At 35.7% G+C, this 22,211-nt stretch overlaps 1 long non-coding RNA gene across 1 annotated transcript; it reads left to right on the top strand.

Moving 5' to 3' along the window:
• Positions 1 to 18,426: 18,426 nt before the first annotated feature.
• On the top strand, positions 18,427 to 19,566 carry LOC110612738. Its single transcript, XR_002487500.2, has 3 exons — positions 18,427 to 18,844; positions 19,197 to 19,329; positions 19,416 to 19,566. It is a non-coding gene; the product is annotated as an uncharacterized LOC110612738 (long non-coding RNA).
• The last annotated feature ends 2,645 nt before the right edge of the window (positions 19,567 to 22,211 follow it).

Raw genomic sequence — 22,211 nt, 5'->3', positions numbered from 1 at the left:
TGGAACTCCTCTGTTACTTCGAGGGGGTAGTACATAGTGGCCTGTTTCAGGAGACTCAAGGGAGATGGGTTCAGTGGTAAAGTTATTAGAGGAAGGAGAGGGTTCAAGTTCATATACCTTAGTGGCGTATTCCTTAGGATATTCTACGGTGGCAGGCTCTGGTTGTAGCGTTGAGATTGATGACTGTACTAGATGATCAATGTCTCCAAGTTCTGGTGTAGACTCAGTAAGAGAAAGTGGATGGACAGTCTCTAACTCCCCTTAAGGATTTTCTGACTCTCCCTAAGGATAGCTAAGCTAACTTGGAAGTGGTGGTTCTGCTATATTCTTCCCCTTATTGCCAATTAGTGAGGAGAAAAAATACTTGTCTTCAAGAAAAGTGCAGTCCATAGTGGTGAAGAGCCGTTTAGAGATTGGGTCAAAACATCAATAGCCCTTTTTATGGACACCATAACTGAAGAACACACACTTAAGAGCACATGGATCAAGTTTAGTGCAATGTGATTTAGGAATGTGAAAGGTTTAAATGGGAAAGGATGGTGTGATGAGAAGACAAGGTATGCAATGGAGATCGGAAATTAAGGACCCGAGATGAGAGTCTATTTATGAGGTAAATAGAAGTAACAACTGCTTCGGACCAAAACTTAGAAGGAACCCGGCTTCAAACAATAAGGCTTGGGTGGTTTTAAGGATGTGTCGATTTTTTCATTCGATGACCCCATTTTGCTGTGGGGTATATGGACAAGTAGTTTGGTGAATGATTCCATTGTCCCGAAAAAAGGTTTGAAGATGATTATTGACAAATTTTCCCCCCCATTGTCAGACTGGAAGACTTGAATGGTGCTGTGAAATTGGGTTTTAATCATGCGAAAAAAGTTGCAAAATTCTTCAGCCACTTCGTATTTATGTTTCAACAAGTAGATCCAAGTAACATGAGTGCAATCATTAATAAAAGTAACAAAGTATCTATAATCATGAGAAACAGTTTTTAGGGCAGGCCCCATACATTAGAGTGCATTATTGAGAATGGAGTATCAGATTTATTTGCGAAAATATGATAAGTACTCTTATGACTTTTAGCAAGTACATATGAAGAACAAACAAGGATATCAATGGATTTAAATTCAGGAAACAAAGCATGAAGGTATTCACTTGAGGGATGTTCAAAGCGCCGGTGCCAGAGTTACAACTATCGGGTTGAAGACCCTTGAGCTAACTGAACTGACCCGTGCTCGAGACCTCCTCCACATAGTACAATCCATCTTTCTCAGAACTATGACCCAGTATCGTGTCCGTATAAATATCCTGCAAAACACAAAAATAAGGATATATGAGTACTTTGCAATTTAACTGCTTGGTGATTTGACTGACGGAGAGTAATTTGCAAGATAAGGTGGGTACATAGAGGCAGTTGGAGACATTTAAAGTGGGGTTATAGAAACGATACCACCACTGATGATTGAGAATGAGCCACCGGTAGCGTTTAAGATATTGGATTTGGTGGGTGGAGTTTGGGAAATAATATCTGAAGGATCATTGGTCATAGTGTTTGGGGCTCTGGAATCAAATATCCAACCACTAGTATTATGTACATTATTAACATGGCCAACACAATTATTTAAAATGGTAGGGATAGAAAGGTCATTTGACCTTTCCAACCCTAAAATACCTCCACTATCAGTTGAGGCATTTGTGCCTCATTCTCTTTTGGTTCCACGTAGCGCCGCTGCAATCCTTGAACTTTGTCCGTCGCCAGAGCTTGCTTCAATTTGTCCAATCTGGTCGCTGCCACAGGCGGCCATTTGATTGCCACTGGGCTTATATGTTATGATGAATTTATTATGTGAAATTCTGATTTTATACGTACTTTTAAATTTTATATGGACTTTTTAAATATTATCATTATGTATTCAGATAATATTAATTGGTAAATTTATATGAAATACTTACTGAATTGTTCTCCTAAAATTAGAAGCAAAAAACTAAAAAAAATTTACAGATTTCGGTTTGAAATAACAGAACCGAACTGATTTTTATCGATTAGGTTTGATTTGATTATATTTTCATAATCGATTTTTCGGTTTTCAATATTTTTACAATTTAATTTTCAATTTTTTCAGTTCAGTTCGGTTCGGAACCGAACCGGCCGATTGTACAGCCCTAACTCTAACCACATTCAATATATTTATTTTCTTTTTACAGTATCATTTTGCTGAGGTGTCTCAACATAGGAGATTTTGTAAATTGTGCTTTTTCAATCAATGAAGGCAGGCATGTAGAACTCAATTCCATTATCACTTCTCATTTTCTGATTGTGATTTAAAATCTGAGTCTCAACTAAGGTAAAGAATGACTGCAAAAACATTCTCTAGTTTGAGATTTAAAACTCAACAAATGTATAGTAAAAACATTAATTATGGTAAAAAAGTATTTATGATTATTGATAGCAAGTACAGATTTTAGTCCTCAAATATCAACATATATAAGGTCAAATGTTGCGTCGAATTTAGAAGTGCTTACAGAAAATTGCAATGCTTTTTATTTAGCAAATGCATAATAATATACATTTTCTATAAATATAATATCAAGTAGATTTTGCGAAGGATTTATTTTTATTCTAAATATCGAGGGATGACCTATCCTATAATACCAAATATCAAAATAATGACCTATCCTATAATATCAAAGATCAAAATGATTTGTGACACCCAAGGATTTAGGGTGCAAAGGTGTCTTTAGGGAAATATTTGATTGTGTAAGTACCTGAATATATATATAATCCCGCATAGTTTGCTGTAATGGTAAAAGTACTTTTAAGGCATGCTAAACATCCGTGTTTAGCATTCATTGAATATTTTTCTTTCTTCTTTTATTATTATTATTATTATTATTATTATTATTATTATTATTATTATTATTTCATAAATGATTTTTATGCTAATCTAATGTAATATTTAATATTAAATTTTGGCACCATAAAAATAAATAATCTTATATTTAATACCATAATAAAAAGATGTAATAAAATGATTTAATCAGAAAAAAACTTAATCGAAATATAGAAATTGAGACAATACTCGTTCTTATGTTTTTATTTGAAAAGAATGTACTTATATATAGTTCTATCGATTTAACCATTTTACTTTTTTTCTTTTTTCCTTTTTTGAAATGAGACTCGGAAATTGTAGAGTAAAACTTGAAATCTCTGAAATTTACTTAGATGCACTTACTACTAGATTAAATCTATTTATTAATTATTATCAAATACTAATTCCTTGATTTTGTCTTTGTTGCATTAATTAATAAAATTAATAAGTAAAACATTTAAAAGGTAAAAATTTTCCTAATGTTTCAGCCTTGTATTAGAAGATAGAAGATTGGTTTGCATTCAAAAAAAAAGTTTTGTTTTCATTTGGGAAAAAAAAAAAAACTCTCAGAGTTAACAATCATTTAAAAAAAAAGAAAAAAAGACCACAAATGAAAAAAAGTCAACCTTCAGACCCACCCGGCCTCCCTCTTGCTCAACCTATTAGAATATAGGAGTATAAGCTTCTCCGGCCAGCATATTTGTCACCATGGGGAAAACTGCAGAGACTCTGCAACTTTTTTTATGCTGCTGCCAGCCCTCTTCTGAGGCAGATCGCTGCCAAACTGACACAGGTATTGTTTTAGTTATAGCTAAAGAGCCTCTTGAGTTGTAAATCTATGATTTTTTTTTTCCCATCATTAAACTGACGTTTTTTTTTTTCTTTCAATATATGAGGATTCATTCCATGAAGGAATCCATTTCATTTCCTATTAGAAGTAACTAATTGTGGCATTTTTTCAGATGATAGATCCACATTAGCTGCTGCGCCACTTCACCAGTCGATTACATCTGAGAATGCTCAAAGACATCAGATGAAGAAATATACTTTCGACGAATTACGAGTTGCAACTGAAGGTTTCAACGATAACTATCTCCTTGGCGAGGGTGGTTTTGGACTGGTCTACAGGGCATTCTTAGATGGTAAAGATGTTGCTGTAAAGAAACTTAAAAGAATATACCCTGAAGATAAATTAAATAAATTAGAGGAGAGTGAGTTCCTTACATGTGTGGATCATCCAAACATTGTTAAGATGACTGGTTACTGCAGTGAGGGATTGAATAGATTGCTTGTTTTAGAGTTTGTTCCCAACAAGACCTTGACACACCATCTACACCGTGAGTCCTTTTACTCTTAATTACGTAGAAACTCAAATCAATTATTCAAAAATATATATATATATTTTGAGTATTATTTGTGTTTTCAACAGATGACCATAATACTTTGGATTGGCGAACGAGAATGAAAATTGCCTTACAAACTGCAAATGGATTGCTACATTTACATGAAAGCTGTGAGTAATTTTACTGCTTTCTAAGATTAACTTCTTCTTTTATTTCTTTTTAATATTATTAATTATTTTTTTAAAATTATTGTATATCAAGTGAACGGACCATTATACATCGAGATATGAAATCAGATAATATTCTTCTTGATAATAACTTTAATGTAAAGGTGAGTTTGAATATAAATTAATAAACTTATGAGTAATTTCATCTGTAGTCACTTAAATTTTAAGTCTTATTTTATTTTTATCATTTAATTTTAATTTATTTCAATAAAATTATTTAATTTTATTTTTTTTTAAATCACCCTAACCCGTTAAAATAGGTTTTTAGGTTAATAACCATTCTATCCACACTCTCTTTCCTTTCTTACATCTTTTACATTTCATTAATTAATAATATTAATTTTTTTAATAAACTTATTAATAAATTCTTCAATCAATTATATGATATATTTGCTATTTAACTTTGAATTTGAATTTAAAATTTCAATTGCATTTTACAATTTAAAATTTTAAAAATTATAATTAGCTAAAATTAAGTATCAACTATTAACATGTTATTAGGATTTTTTTTGGATAATTAGCTTGATAATAATAAAATTTAATTATTGTTAATTAAATTAATCATTTTGGATCATCACTCTCATTTTTACATTCAAAGAAATTAAAATTATTTTTTAATAAAATTATTTTATTTTAAATAAAATTTTAATTCAATAAATTTAATAAATAATTTACTTACTATTTTTTACTCAATTCATTATTATTATTTTAAATTTTATTAAGCAAATTAATGAAAACTAAACTTAGACAATAAATTAATTTTAAGATTTTAATTTATTTTTATTTAATTAGTAAATACTTACTTTTATTAATGTCTCAAACTCATAACTAGTTCAATTCTATATTTAAAATACTTAATAATTAATATTGAAAATATAACTTTTCATTATTCAAATTAGTGACAAAATTTTGTTTTAAAAATAATAATATTTAGTTAGTATTGAACTAAAAAAAGTTTTATTTTTTTCATACGGCTTGTATAACTAATTCACAAAAATATAATCCAAAAAAAAAAAATTCAAAGAACCCCTTGATAGGTGGTATAGAGTTATATAAAAAAAAAATGAAAAGAAAAAACAGTGAATGAACAGTGCATGCGGTGTTGCAGACTTCAGTGCTGCAATGGTTTAGTTTTTGCCGTTCGTCTTTGGCCTTCTGGCTTGTGTTCCTTTGTTCCGGTTTTCGTCTGCATGGCTTCTTCATTGTCTCCGTTAGATCAGCTCATAGCTAATACAGACTCTTTGTGCTGTGATGATTCAGTTCTTGAATTGGATTTCTCAGCTATGGTTAGTGATCAGATTACCTCTCATAAGTTGTTACTCAAAGTTCTCGACATCAAGAAGTACACTCCGTGGTTTATCAAGAATCGGTTGTTTAAAGACCGACAGTTTGCTAATGAGTTTCATGTGAAACAAGGTCCACCGGGTCTTTTTATCTAGATTTTTTCTTCTAATGAGCAGGTTCAATTTGTTTTTTAGGATTGTAAGGCTTTAAATAAAACTAAGAACAGAGCAACTGTGTTTGCTGGTATAAAACTCAGAACTGAGCAAAACTGGGTTTGCTGGTTTTTCTGGGGAGAAGATAAGAAACAGAGGATAGAGCCCAAAGAGATACTTCTGATGGAAAAAGAACACACAATTAATTCATGGAGATACTTAGATACACCTCTTAAATAGACAGATTAGTTTGGCTAATTGAAAAAATAAATAAATAAATAAAATAAAAAAACTACATTAAGATTGATCCTGATTTCATGCCACGTCCATGTATTTTTGGTTGCTGCAGTTCCAGTTGCTGTTGTAACAGAATCTGGGTTGAAGTGGACACGTTCTTGGGCTGATCTTTAGGCGTGCAAGATTACATGCAACACTCTCCTCCTTAATCTTGTCGCAATGTCTTTACGTTCTTAATTCCAATCATGATGCGCTGCTCTTCGAATTTATCTCGGGGCAATGGTTTTGTCAGTATGTCTGCACATTGCTCCTCCGTCTTCACATATTCAACTTCAATATCACCTTTTTGAACACAATCTCTTATGAAATGATATTTAACATCAATGTGTTTACTCCGACTGTGATGCACAGGATTCTTTGTGAGAGCTATGGCGGACTGATTGTCAATTCTCAACAGGATTTTCTTGTCTTGTTGACCTCTTAGCTCACTGAGAAATCTTCCAATCCAGATACCTTGACAAGCTCCTGCAGTTGCTGCAACATATTCAGCTTCACACGAAGATAACGCCACGACCTTCTGCTTTTGCGAGAACCATGTAACAGGATTACTTCCAAGGAAGTAAATTACTCCCGACGTGCTCTTACGATCATCAATGTCCCCTGCCAAATCACTGTCACAATAACCAATCAGTCTCAACTCTTTCCTTTCTTCTTTGACATACCTGCAACCGTAATTTAAGGTTCCTTTGATGTATCTCAGTATCTGTTTTACAGCCCCCAGGTGTTTTGATGTCGGAGACTCCATGAACCGACTTACGATGCCAATAGAGTAAGCTAAATCAGGCCGAGTGTTCACTAAGTATCTCAAACTCCCGATAGCACTCCTGTATAGCGTAGCGTCAACTAAAGGACTTTCATCTTTCTTGCTCAGCTTTGTTCTTGAATCCATCGGGACACGACAAGGTTTACAGTCCATCATGCCGAACTTTCCGAGTATTTTCTCTGCATACCCAGCTTGACTGAGAGTAATACACTCAGACCCTTGAGAGACTTCAATCCCTAGATAGTAACTTAACAGCCCGAGATCACTCATTTCAAAAATACTCTGCATCTGATCCTTTAATCTCTTCACTTCTTCTGGTTCTGATCCCATCACAATAAGGTCGTCTACATAGACACCAACAACAAGTGTACTCTTTCCTGACTGTTTCTTGTACACAGCATGTTCAAGGATGCATCTGTCAAAACCAAGTTCCTGGAGACACTGATCAAGCTTTGAGTTCCAAGCTCTTGGAGCTTGTCTCAGACCATACAGAGCCTTATTTAACTTAAAAACTTTATTCTCCTGACCTTTCTCCACAAATCCGATCGGTTGTAGCACATAAACCTCCTCCGCTAATTCTCCATTCAAGAATGCAGATTTCACGTCCAAATGATGTACTTTCCACCCTTCTTGTGCCGCAATTGCTAGGAGCAGTCTTATTGTTTCTAGGCGTGCAACAGGGGCAAAGACCTCGTCAAAGTCCAAGCCTTTCTTCTGAACATAGCCTTTCGCCACTAATCTTGCCTTGTGTTTGATTATCTCGCCTTCTGGATTTTTCTTCAGCTTGAAAACCCATTTCAACCCGATGGCTCTATGCTTCTCTGGTAGATCAACTAATTCCCAGGTGCCATTTCGCCTTATGGCATCTATTTCCTCAACCATGGCCTGTCTCCAATTTTCGTTCCCTACAGCTTCCTCATAGGACACTGGTTCTTCTACTGACAAAAAGTATAGACTCATGTCTGGCTCTACCTCATGAGTTGTGTCATAGATATCTTGCAGAGATCGAAATCTTCTTGGTCCCATGGGGCTGTCCTCTTCTGTTTCAGTTTCAGTTTGAGTGTCCTCATGATTTTCACTTGCAAGTGAATGAGGTGTACCTGGTGTCTGCGTAGCGCTCTTCCGTTCTGCATTATGTGAATAGGTGATTGTCAAGGAATTATCTACGCTGTGTCTTGAGCTTATCTTCTGATTCTCCCAGTTCCAGCTTTCTCCTTCTTTAAACACCACATCACGGCTTATGATTATTTGGTTTGTCTCTGGATTTACAAGCCTGTACGCCTTAGAACCCGGTTCATAGCCAAGCATGACTAACTTGATGCTTCTATCATCTAGCTTTCTGAGATGTGTACCAGTAATCTTTGCATATGCAGTGCACCCAAAAACACGTAAATGATGCACTTTCGGTGGCTTCCCGTACCATGCTTGATAAGGAGTCATTCCCTTGACACTCTCAGTGACTGAACGATTTAGAATGTATACTGTAGTCCGAGCCGCTTCACCCCAATAGGTTGCTGGTACGTTCTTACTGCTTAATAGACACCTGATCATCTCCACCACTGTTTGATTTCTTCTCTCAACAACACCATTCTGTTGAGGTGAGTATGGGGCAGTAAGCTGTCGTGCTATACCGTGCTTTTCACAGAATTTATTGAATTCATTCGAAGTGAACTCTCCTCCTCGATCCGTTCTAAAGCTCTTGATCCTTCTTTCAGATTGGACCTCTATCTCCATTTTCACCTTCTTAAAGGCTTCTAATGCATCACCTTTGTTTTTCAGCATCTCTATCCACATGAATCTACTGTAATCATCAACCAGTAGCAGGAAATATCTGTTCCCACCGTGTGTTGTTGGAGAGATTGGCCCGCATATGTCTCCGTGTATCAATTCCAGAGGTTTGTCAGCTCGATATTTTGATGTTTTCGGGAACTTCATGCGATGTTGCTTGCTGATTAAACATCCGTCGCATACTTGATTCACCTGATCAAGTTCCGGTAGTCCCACAACCAGGTTCTCTTGTGCGAGTTTCTTCAATGCAGAGAAGTTCAAATGACCATACCGGGCATGCCAGAGCCAAGCCTCTTCTGTTATGCTTGTCATCAGACATACAGGATGAACTTGTTTCATCTTCATTGAATACAACCTGTTTGATGCTCTTGGAATCTTTGTTATCAGCTTCCCTTTGATATCATAAGCTCGCAGGTATCCTCCTTCAACTATGATTTTTGCCCCAGATTCATCCAGCTGACCAAGGCTTATGATGTTGCTCTTTAACTTGGGGATGTAATACACATCTGTTATGGTAAGATGTTCCCCATTCTTACACTGAAATACCACTGATCCTCTGCCTTTAACGTCTATAACTGAGCCATCTCCGAAGCGTACTCTTCCTTGTACACTTTCATCTAAGTTTGTGAGGGCTGAGCTGTTTCCTGTCATGTGATTACTTGCCCCGGTATCATAGTACCAAATCATGGCTTCTGGCTCGGCTTTAACTGATCCGAGACTTGGAACAAATCTCTCTTCACTCAACAGCACTTTGTCTTCATCCATTTCAACTGAATGGACTAGCTGGCATGTCTCCATCATGAGCAATGTTGGTTCCTCATTGACTTGTTCTACTAGATGGGCTCTCTCATCCTTTTCCTTCTTTGATTTACAGTCAGATGCAAAGTGACCATAATCGTTACAATTATAGCACCTCACTTTGTTAATATCAAACTTCTGGTGTTGGTTTCCATCTCTGTCATAGCCTCTGCCTCCTTCAGATTTACTTCTACCTCTGCCACGGCCATTTCCGCGGCCTCTGCCTCGTCCTTGTCCACGACCACGACCTCGGTATCCCCCTTGATCTTTTGATCGTTTTCCACCTGTGCCTGAAGTTTCACCTCGTGCTTTCCATTCTCCACGGGTGAATAAGACATGTTCATCACCTTTGAGATCTCGACCTTTTAGTCGTTCTTCGTGAGCCTTCAACGAACCAGTGACTTCTTCAATAGTCTTTGTTGTGAGGTCGCTGAATTCTTCGATTGTCGAAGCTAACTGGATGTATTTCGGAGATACTGTTCGGAGCATCTTCTTGACAACATACACCTCGTCAACGGTCTCTCCTAGTCCCCGCAATTTGTTCACAATGGTGGATATTCTGCCAGTGAAATCATCTACAGATTCATTATCCTCCATGCGTAAACCTTCGAGCTCCCATCTGAGTGCCTGTGCTCTGACTTCTTTCACTCGGGCTGCACCGAGATTCATGGTTTTCAGCGCGTCCCAAGCTTCCTTGGCGGACTTCTTGGCTCCTAATTGCAGTAGTGTCTCCTCACTAATACCTTGGAATATAGCGGCTAGAGCCATTCGATCCATTCGTGGATCAACAGGGCCTTCGGATCCCACAGCATCCCATACACCTTGAGCCTGCATGTATACCTCCATTTTGATTGCCCACACTGAGTAATTCGTTTTTGTTAACAGCGGGTACTGCAGAGAGATACCCCCTTCTCTTACGGGCGCTCTCACTACCATTTCTGCCGTCTGTCCAGTTTCTGTCGTCTGGCCAGTATTGCCGCTGTTACCACTACGGACAGCACTGGACGATGAAGATTCGTGCCGTGGCATGTATTTGGGCATAAACTAGGTCCAAGGCTCTGATACCAAATGTAAGGCTTTAAATAAAACTAAGAACAGAGCAACTGTGTTTGCTGGTATAAAACTCAGAACTGAGCAAAACTGGGTTTGCTGGTTTTTCTGGGGAGAAGATAAGAAACAGAGGATAGAGCCCAAAGAGATACTTCTGATGGAAAAAGAACACACAATTAATTCATGGAGATACTTAGATACACCTCTTAAATAGACAGATTAGTTTGGCTAATTGAAAAAATAAATAAATAAATAAAATAAAAAAACTACATTAAGATTGATCCTGATTTCATGCCACGTCCATGTATTTTTGGTTGCTGCAGTTCCAGTTGCTGTTGTAACAGAATCTGGGTTGAAGTGGACACGTTCTTGGGCTGATCTTTAGGCGTGCAAGATTACATGCAACAAGGATGGTCCTTGGAATCTCGACAGTAATCTTCTACTTTTTCAACGATGGTCCCCTGACGTCTCTATCCATGCGGTTGAGTTTTATACCATGGAATTCTGGATTCCTCTGTATGGTTTGTCCCCACACACATGGATGCATGCTAATGCTCAGCGCATAGCTTCGTTGTTTGATGGTTTAATCTCTATTTCTTCATCCGATGAGTTGGACGTGGGAAGGCTTTATTTTTGCATCCGGATTCGTTTTCAAGTTTCTCAATCATTAGTTTCTAGCTTTTATTTTAAATCTGGTTCAAGCAAGGTTTGAGTATTAGTTCGTTATGAAACTCTGCCTTTCTTCTGCTTTCATTGCGGCTGTGTAGCATGCCACATCGATTGTCTATCAAAAAATTGATTGGTTTATGAATAGCTAGCAAAAACTATTAATTAACTTAGATTAATCATTTTGAACAAGAAGAAAATGGGTTTAAAAGTTATTTTGGTCAGTTTAGATCATAAACTGTGTAAAGCTAGTGGACCTTTTACGGAGTTAGTGGACCTGCAAGGAAAAGACTATCCGTGCGAGACGAGGTGCCGTAGTCTTTTTCAATTGGTTTGATAGGACCGAAATGACATTTTGGTGATCTTGATTTCTGTGATCCACCTAGTATGGTATAGGCTCTATTTCGCTTATGGATCGTCGCCCAGCTTTTTCAGCATCTTTACATCCAATCATGATAGTATAGGGCTTTGGATTTTGCTCTCCTTGATCCTTTGGATCTGTCCGTCCTTGCTCTTGGCAGTGACGTCTTCGGGACATTGCGGTTATTCCAGCTTCTCGTCTGAGTGCTTTGTTCTCTGATGCTATTATTACTTCTACCTGTGCGGTTAGTTCTTCTGAGGCTATGGTGGCTAGCCTTGAGCCACTTGCGATCCCATGACGTTATTGGTTTGGAACTGTTACGGACTTGGTAAATCATTGACGGTTACAGCTCTACAGGGGCTTGTATGTGAATACAAGCCGTCCATAGTTTTCCTTATGGAAACTAAACAACAGTGTACATATATGCAGCGATTGCAGCAATGGTGTGGTTTTTCTTTTTCTCTTTTTGTAGAATCGGTGGGTAGGGCAGGAGGTTTATCTCTTTGGTGGAATGAGCCTTTCTCTTTCTCCCCTTCCTTGGTTACCCAATATCTTATTGATTGTATTGTACAAGTGGATACTACTAATATCCAATGGTATCTTACTTTTGTTTATGGTTATTCTGTTCTAAGTTCTCAAAATTTTCTGTGGAATGATTTGTTGCGTTTGTCCACTTCTTCTTCTCTCCCTTAGTGCTGTATCGATGATTTTAATGCTATCCGTGGTCAGGAGGATAAGCTTGGTGGTTGTTCTGTTCATTCATCCCAAATGGCAGAATTTGAGGCTTTTATACGTTCGTGTGCTTTACTTGATCTTCCTTATAAAGGTCCCTCTTATACTTGGTTTAACAAAAGATTTGGAATGAGCTATTCAACAACGTCTAGATCGTGCATTGGTTTCACCTGATTGGCTCGTGAGTTTCCCTCGAGCTCAATTGCTCCACGAGGATTTGCTTGCCTCTAACCATCAGCCTCTGTTGTTATCTCTTTCAGGTGGTCCACTGAGGCGATCCTTTGTCTTTCATTTTGAAAGTAAGTGGCTATTACACCCTCAATGTTCTCAAGTAATTCAGCAGGCATGGAACACTACCTCTCATGGTTCAGCCATGTTTTTGCTGATGCCTCGCCTGCAATCTTGTAAATCTTGCTTAAGTTCCTGGCATCATAAGGTTTTTCAAAATGCAGTTACTCAGGCACATAATTTACAAAGACAGTTGCAGGTGTTGTACAATCAGTCTTTCGCTAGTTCCAATGCTCATATTGAAGCGTCTTTTTTATCTCAGCTTCACTCTTTGCTGTAAAGTGAGGAATGACATTGGCATCAACATTCCCACATTCAATGGCTCAAAGAAGGGGATCACAATACCACATTTTTTCATGTCTCTATACTCCACCGTCATCAGTACAACCACATTGTCTGACTTCAGGATGAGTCTAGTTCCTGGCTTGAGCAAGATTTCGTTCGTAGGCCTTTTGTTCGTAATTACTTATGTAGACTTTTTACTGTTGGTTCTTTGCTGCATTGTGATCATGTTCTCGCTGTTGTACCTACTTTGGTTATGTTGGCTATTAATGAGGCCTTACTAAGACCTGTATGCAGAGATTCAACAAGTTATTTTTCAATTAGGAGGTGACAAGGCTCTCGGCCTGAATGGCTTCTCTGGTATTTTTTATCAGGCCTTCGTTATGTTTGGCAGTTTGACGCTTTTATGAGATTGGTTTTTTGCTTCATGAGATGAACATAACTAATATTGTCCTTATCCCAAAGTGTCATAGCCCAATTGGTGTTCATCAGTTTCAACCTATCAGCCTTTGTAATTTTGCTTACAAGGTCATTTTTAAGCAATGGTTAATCGGCTGAAATCATCGATTTCTATGTTAATCCCACCAGATCAGGCTGCTTTTATTCTATCTCGGGCAATTCAGGATAATATTTTAATTGCACATGAGGTTTTCCACCATCTTCGCACGTCAACCAGCAAACTTCACTCCTTCGTTTTGAAATTGGACATGCATAAGGCCTATGATCAAGTGGATTGGATTTTTCTCTAGAAAGTCCTCACTCAGATGGGTTTTGCTTCCCATTCGATTTAAATGATCATGCAATGTGTTACTACAATTAGTTTTTTAGTTTTAGTTAATGGTGTTCCTACTACCCCTTTCAGCTTTCCCGCGGTATTAGACAGGGGATCTGTTATCTCCTTATTTGTTTTTGTTTGTATCACAGTTGCTCTCTTATTATCTTAAGCACATGCTAATGGGCTTATCAAGGGTATTAAGGTAGCTCGTTTTGATCCTCCAAGTCTTGATGTTCTTTTCGCTAATGATACTTTATTATTTGTCTGTGCTTCTCGACAAGAAACAAGTACTCTTTTTGGTATTAACTATCAGAAGTCCCATCTTTGCTTTAGTAAACATACGCCTCCCAATCTCAAAGGTGCTATTTTACGATAGTTTGGAATGCGAGAGATTTCTTTGTCTTGTCAATATTTGGGCCTTCCAGTTCTCTTAGGTCGATCTTGTTAATAGGTTCTCTCATTTGTTTTGGATAGAGTTCGATTGAAAACTCAATCTTGGAAACATAAATTGCTCTCTCAGGCTGGTTGTGCTGCTATGGTTCAATTTATGTTATTTGTTATTCCTTCCTACTCAATGTCCATTTTCTTGTTTCCTAAACAAGTGTCGTCCAAACTAAACAGTTTGCTTTCTAACTTTGGGAGGGGAAATGATGTCCATAGCCATAAAATGCACTGGATTAGTCGGCAACGGTCTTGTACTTCAAAGTTTATTGGTGGACTTGGCTGGGATTTTAAAAATTTTAATCTTGCTTGTTTGGCAAAACAGTGTTGGCAATTGTTTCATAACCAGGATAGTTTGTGGGCCCGTCTACTCAATGGTATTTACTTTCCTTGCTCATCCTTCTGGCACGCGTCTCCTAAGCGAGGAAGTTCTTGGATGTGGTAAAGCTTTCTTGCAGGCCGCGATGTTCTTTGCCTTAGTACTCACTTGAATATTGGTGATGGTCTGTCCACTTCTCTCTGTTCTGATCCTTGAATTCCTTTGACATCCCAGTTTTTTGCTCCACACCCTACTTTTTGCTCTCCTAACATCACTAAGGTGGTTGACTTGATCGATCATCTTTCTTTAACTTGGCATCAACGACTGGTACATCTTCTCTTTGATGCTCCTCTTGTCTCTATTATCTTAGTCATTCCAGTTGCTCCACTTGGTATAGCTGATTTATGGGTTTGGCATTTTATGTCCAATGGGCAATACACAGTTTGGTCAGGTTATCGTCTCCTGATGAATCATGCTCATGCTTCTGATCGCTCTTTGCATTTGTCTATCCATATATGGAAAAGTATTTGGACTGCTCAGGTCACCCTAAGTTACGTATCTTTCTTTAGCGTTGTTTTTATGAGGCTTTACCTGTATTTGCCAATTTTCGCTCCATCGATATTTAGTGCCTTCCTCTCTTTGCCTAGTGTGTCATTTCCATTCTAAGACCATTGAACATTTATTTTTCTTTTGTAATTTTTCTAGAGTAGTTTGGTTTCTCAGCCTATCTAGCTATCAACCTTCTACTGCTGGTTTTCCTACTTTTGTTTAATGGTGGGCATATTTGTTGAACTCTTTGCTTTTATATTCTTCTGGCCCTTATCTCCTAACGGTGGTTATTGTCACATTATGACTTATATGGAAAGCAAGGAATAATTATGTTTTTAATAGGTTGCAACCTAATTCTCACGCTATTTCTCGCCAAATTTCATATGATCTTCATCAATTTCAGCTTAGTGGCATTTTTTCTGATCGTTCCTCTTCGTCGGTCGCCTCCTCGAGAGTGCTCCAAATTTGGCATAGCATCCTCCCCTTCTAATGTTGTTAAACTTAATTGCGATGTAGCTTAGAATAATAAGTTTTCTTTGGCTACTATGACTGTTATTGCATATGACAGTATGGGCATTGTTCTTTTTGCCTTTACTAAAAAACTCTTGTGTACATCTGTTGGTGCTGGTGAAGCTCGGACTATTCTGGAGAGTGTCTTATGGGCATTGGATGTAGGTTATTAGGCTATTGAGTGTGAGGCAGATTCTTCCATTCTTCATGCAGCTCTTAGAGGTATTCAACCCTCTCTTCCTTGGGATATTAGTTCCACCGTATTAGCTATTCTTCATTTTCGTTCTAAATTTTTCCATTTCAAGTTCTCTCACGTGTCTCGTGCAGTTAATCGTTTTGCAGATTTGGCTGCTAAACTTTCTTTACGAAATTTATTGCCTTCGAACTGGTTTTTGTATAGTTTCTCAAAATTACCACAACTTTTGTAACCATTGCCACCTTTGGCCTTATAATGTATTGTTTGCATGGCAAAAAAAAAAAAAAAAACTAATTCACAAAAATTTAGTATTATTTATAAAATTCCATCGTTAATAATGAAGATGTTTGTTAATTTTATTTTATCAAATATTTTATCATTTATTCTTAAAATTAAGCTTTATATTTCATTTTGAGAATTGAATTTTTCTATTGTCTAGTTAGTTATCGAAAAAGTTCTAATAAATTAAGTTAATCATTAATCCTTTAATTATACTTAATTATAATTTTTTAAACTCTTATTTTATTTTATTTTTTGAATTCGGAATTTAAATGTAAATAATTAAATTAAATTAAATAATAAATATATCATATAATATTATATGATTTAATAATAAATTTATTAAAATAATGATTTAATAATAAATTTATTAAAATAAAATAATCTTATTAATAAATCATTTATTAATTTTTTAATTTAATAATTATCAATTAATCAAACAAAAGAATTAAAAAGACGAAGAAAATAGATGGGGTTGGCACCTCAGCGACTTATTATAATATGTTTGAGAGATTTATTCTAAAATAGAATAATTTTAGTGAAATAAATTTAAATTTAAATGCTAGAAACGAGACATTCAAAGTTCTGTAATTATGGATAAAAATGATCTAAATTTATTGTATTCCCTTATGATAAATTTTATTTAAAAAAAAAAACAAACATCCTCAAGGGTATTTACTTTTCTCGATCATCCTTCTGGTATATGTCTTCTAAGCAAGGAAGTTCTTGGATGTGGCAAAGCTTTCTTGCAGGTCACGATGTCCTTCGCCTTGGTACTCGCTTGAATATTGGTGATGGTCTGTCCACTTCTTTCTGGTCTGATCCTTGGATTCCTTTGACATCCCAATTTTTTGCTCCACAGCCAACTTTTTACTCTCCTAACATCACTAAGCTGGCTGACTTAATCGATCATCATTCTTTAACTTGGCCTTAATGACTGGTACATCTGCTCTTTGATGCTCCTCTTGTCCCTATTATCTTGGCCATTCCGGTTGCTCCACTTGGTATAGCTGATTCTTGGGTTTGGCATTTTACGTCCAATTGGCAGTACACAGTTCGGTCAAGTTATCGTCTCCTGATGAACCGTGGTTAATCAGTTATCGTCTCCTGATGAACCATGCTTATCCTTCTGATTGCTCTTTGCATTTGTCTAGCCATATATGGAAAAGTATTTGGACTACTCAGGCCACCCTAAGTTACGTATCTTTCTTTGGTGTGGTTTTTATGAGGCTTTACTTGTATTTGCCAATTTTTGCTCCATTGACATTCAGGCCTTCCTCTCTTTGCCCAGTCTGTCATTCCCCTTTTGAGACTATTGAACATTTATTTTTCTTTTGTAATTTTTCTGGAATAGTTTAGTTTCTCAGCCTATCTGGCTATCAACCTTCTACTACTGGGTTTTCTACTTTTGTCCAGTGGTGGGCGGATTTGTTGAACTCTTCACTTTTATATTCTTCTAGCCTTTATCTCCTGACGGTGGTTATTGTCATGTTATGGCATATATGAAAAGCAAGGAATAATTATGTTTTCAACAGGTTGCAGCCTAATTCTCGCTCTATTTCTCGTCAGATTTCTTATGATCTTCATCAATTTCAGTTTAGTAGCATTTTTTCTTATCATTCCTCTTTGTCGGCCGCCTTCTCGAGAGTGCCCCAAATTTAGCCTGGCACCCTCCCCTTTCTAGTGTTGTTAAACTTAATTGCGATGTAGCTTAGTTTTTTTTTTTTTGCTGCTATAGTTGTTATTGCATCTGACAGTACGAGCACTGTTCTTTTTGGCTTTGCTAAAAAAACTCTGATGTTTGTATGTTGGTGTTGGTGAAGCTCGAGCTGTTCTGGAGTGTGTTTTATGGGCATTGGATGTAGGTTATCGGGCTATTAAGTGTGAGACAAATTTTTCTATTCTTCATGCAGCTCTTAGTGGTAATCATCCCTCTCTTCCTTAGAATATTAGTTCTACCGTATTGGCTATTCTTTATTTTTAGATTCTATTCTTTATGCAGCTCTTAGTGGTAATCATCCCTCTCTTCCTTAGGACATTAGTTCTACCGTATTGGCTATTTTTTATTTTTGTTCTAAATTTTTGCGTTTCAAGTTTTTTCGTGTGTCTGGTGCAATTAATCGTTTTGCGGATTTAGCTGCTAAACTTTCTTTACAAAATTTATTGCCTTCGGGCTGGTTTCTGTATAATTTCTTAGAGTTGTCCCAACTTTTGTAACCATTGCCATCTTTAGCCTTATAATGTATTGTTTGCATGAAAAAAAAATTAATTCACAAAAATTTAGTATTATTTATAAAATTTAGTATTATTTATAATTATAACTAATTATAATTATTTAGTATTATTTATAATTTTTTAAACTCTTATTTTATTTTATTTTTTGAATTCGGAATTTAAATGTAAATAATTAAATTAAATTAAATAATAAATATATCATATAATTTTATATGATTTAATAATAAATTTATTAAAATAAAATAATCTTTTTAATAAATCATTTATTAATTTTTTTAATTTAAAATAATTATCAATTAATTAAACAAAAAAAATTAAAAGGACGAAGAAAATAGATGGGGTTGGCACCTCAGCGACTTATTATAATATGTTTGAGTGCTTTATTCTAAAATAAAATTAAAATAGAATAATTTTATTGAAATAAATTTAAAATTAAATGCTAGAAACGAGACATTCAAAGTTCTGTAATTATGGATAAAAATTATCTAAATTTATTGTATTCCCTTATAATAAATTTTATTTTAAAAAAACCGCTAATTTACATAAATCCTTGATTCAGGTTGCAGATTTTTCACTTTCAAATTTTTTGCCGGACAGTGGTAATGTTGGCCACATCACCAGTATATTCAGGGGAACTAATGTGTAAGATATATATAGATATATTTATGGAAAAAAGTGTACGTAAATTCAAAAATTGTGAATTCTTGATGAAAAATTATATAAAATTCATGTTCATATGTTTTGAATTCATAATTAATAAATAGGTTTATTTTAAGAATTTATTTATATTGTATCTATTCATTATTAATTTAATAGTCAAATTTAATTATGTCACTGTTATTCTTTATTTTGAATATTTTCTTTTACAAACTTTGAAAAGTTAAATAAAAATATAAAATAAAATAATCATAAAAAAATACTAATTTTGAAGGTTTATATATCTAGTAAACATTTTTTTACTTGCAAAGAAAAACTTTTAACCTTTTAACTGTAGTTATGCAGATACAGAATTTGGTGATAAACAAAAAGTTTCGTATGCATTGGATGTTTATGCTTTTGGTGTTATACTTTTAGAATTGATTTCTGGAAGAAAGCCTACACAAAACAATATTACAATTATTGAATGGGTAAGACACTAATTCATATATTGATTTAACTATAGATTGTGCTAAAAAGAAGTTATTAACAAATACTTTAACTCATAAACATTCAGGCTAAAAGCAGAATTGGACGAGTTTTGAACGATAATGACTGTAGAAGTATTGTTGATCCCAATTTGAAAGAGTATAATATAGAAGAAATGATGAGAATGGTTTACTGTGCTGCTGCTTCCGTATATAAACTTTCATCCTTTAGACCAAAAATAAAACAGGTAATTAAGAGCTTGTACACGTGGCTGGTAAGATGTCGTTATTTTATTTTTTAGCACTTAATTTTTTTTTATTTATATTTTAGCTCTAATTTTGTATATGCTATAATTTATAATGCTTCAGCTGTTTTGAAGTTATTTTTATTCGATTGTTTTTTCTTAATTTTAAAAATTGTTTCATTTTCATCTAAATTTTACTTTTTTTAAAAACAAATAACTAAACTTTAATTTACCAAAAAAATTGGTAACAAAGTTGTTAATGATAAGTTCTGTTAAGATAGTATTAGCTGTACATATCTTATTTAAGTGTGTTTGTATTTTGTATTCCCTTAGTTATAGGAACAGAACCGTATATATAAGCTACTGTATACTCTTGAATTAAGGGTGAGAAATACATTCTTTATCTCTTCTCTTATGGTATCAGAGCATTCTATCCTATAATGACAACATCTCCCCAATCAACTGATTCCAGTGCTCCTGTACTTTCTTCTTCACCGTCTCCTTCTATTTCCCTTCAAACCTCAAGCCTATTCTCCACACCACCACATGCTCAGCTTTCATTTTCTTTAAAATTGAAGGAAACCAATTACCTAGCTTGGAAAACCCAATTTCTCCCAATTATCAAGTGTTATAATCTTAATCGGCACATTGATGGATCATCTGTACCAGCTCCTATCACAACAAATCAAACAACTAATCAAGCTGAGCCAAATCCCGATTATCTCAAGTGGATGCAAGAAGATCATCTACTATTAAGTTGGATCTGTTCTTCTTTGACAGAGGAAGTCATGCCTTATGTTACGGGAATTGAAACAGCTTATGAAGCCTGGCTTTCGCTCTCAGAGGCGTTTGGGACCAGCAACAGCGCTAAGCGCGTTCAGTTACATATTGCATTGCAAAATCTGCAATTTGGTGATAAATCAATTTCTCAATTTCTGCGAGAGGCTAAGGTGATTGCTGATGAACTTTCTGCCGCCGGAACCCCTATATCCACTGATGAGTTCAATGCTACAATCTTTCGACTCTTACCTTCTGAGTATCATCCGGTAATTGCTACGCTTTCCGCCAGCAAAATGAAGGTCACTTTCTCTGAACTTTCTGGCCAGTTAATGGCCCATGAAATTCTTATACAGGGTTCCAGCCGATCTGTTTCTATTCAGGCGAATCTTGCTAGGCAAACCAACAATGGGTCACGTCAATCTCAGTCACAACGTGGTTCTAATCGTAACTTTGGCAACTCTGGTTCTAATAGATCTTCTGGTGGTTCTAAACGCTGGTATCCTAATCCGTGTCAAATTTGCGGATTAAATAATCATCAAGCAAAATGGTGTAGGAAACGATATGACCAGGATACAGAAAAGATTACTGCAAATACTGCCACTACTCATGTTTCTCAAGACTCTAACACCTGGTTTGCAGATACAGCTGCGTCTCATCATATGACACCAGACTTGGCCGCGCTTGATATTTCAGATGAGTATACGGGACCGGACAAGGTTACTGTAGGTAATGGTTCTGGTTTGTCTATTAAGCATATTGGGAATCGTTTTGTTTCTACTCCTCATGCTCAGCTTAAATTGAATAACATTCTACATGTTCCTTCTATGCAAAATCAGTTGCTGTCTGTTAATCAGTTTGCTATTGATAATCATTGTTCTTTTAAATTTGACTCTGATGGGTTTGTTGTGAAGCACAAGCCAAGTAAACACGTATTGTTTAGAGGGCCAGCTGAAGATGGGGTATACAAGTTTTCGTTACCACTAGTTTCACAGAGAAGGGCTTTCAATTCCATTCGTAGTACTCCACCAGATTGGCACTCACGTTTGGGTCATCCTCAGCACTCCACTGTTTCTTTTATTATTTCTCAATTTAGTTTGTCTAGTCCTTCAATAAAGCAAACATCTCAACTTTGTGAGGCTTGTTGCTTAGGAAAACATACACAATTGTCTTTATCACCCACTGGTTCTGTTGCAACTAAGCCTTTGGAACTTGTACATGGGGATGTCTGGGGCCCAGCTCCTGAGTTATCATTTAATGGAGATCGCTATTTTGCATTATTTGTTGATGAATTTTCCCGCTTTTGTTGGCTGTTTCCAGTTAAAAGGAAGAGTGATGTCTATTCTGTGTTTGTTCAGTTTCACACCCTGGTAGAGCGCCAATTTGATACTAAAATGCAAAGCTTCCAATCTGATTGGGGTGGGGAGTTCCGTTCTATTAATAAGTATCTTACTGAGTATTAGCTGTACATATCTTATTTAAGTGTGTTTGTATTTTGTATTCCCTTAGTTATAGGAACAGAACCGTATATATAAGCTACTGTATACTCTTGAATTAAGGGTGAGAAATACATTCTTTATCTCTTCTCTTAAAAGTTTAGCAAGTTTACTTTTATTTATATATATAATTTAAAAGTTAAAAATTTTATGAATATGTCATACAGATAATTGAAGTTCTTAAAGGAAATAAGCTCTCCAAGGAGATAATGGATCAACAAGACATCTTTGCTCTGCCGGGTACTTTATATAATTTTTCATTAATTTCTGATAACTGTAACATATTTTCTGTCGAAGTAAATGTTTATAGTAAATTTTACAGAGAACAAAGTATTTATACAGTAAAACAATATAAGGCTATTAAAAT

This window comes from Manihot esculenta, chromosome 4, assembly GCF_001659605.2.
Source record: "Manihot esculenta cultivar AM560-2 chromosome 4, M.esculenta_v8, whole genome shotgun sequence".
NCBI classification, from domain to species: domain Eukaryota; kingdom Viridiplantae; phylum Streptophyta; class Magnoliopsida; order Malpighiales; family Euphorbiaceae; genus Manihot; species Manihot esculenta.
This window is presented reverse-complemented; position numbering and strand designations above follow the sequence as displayed.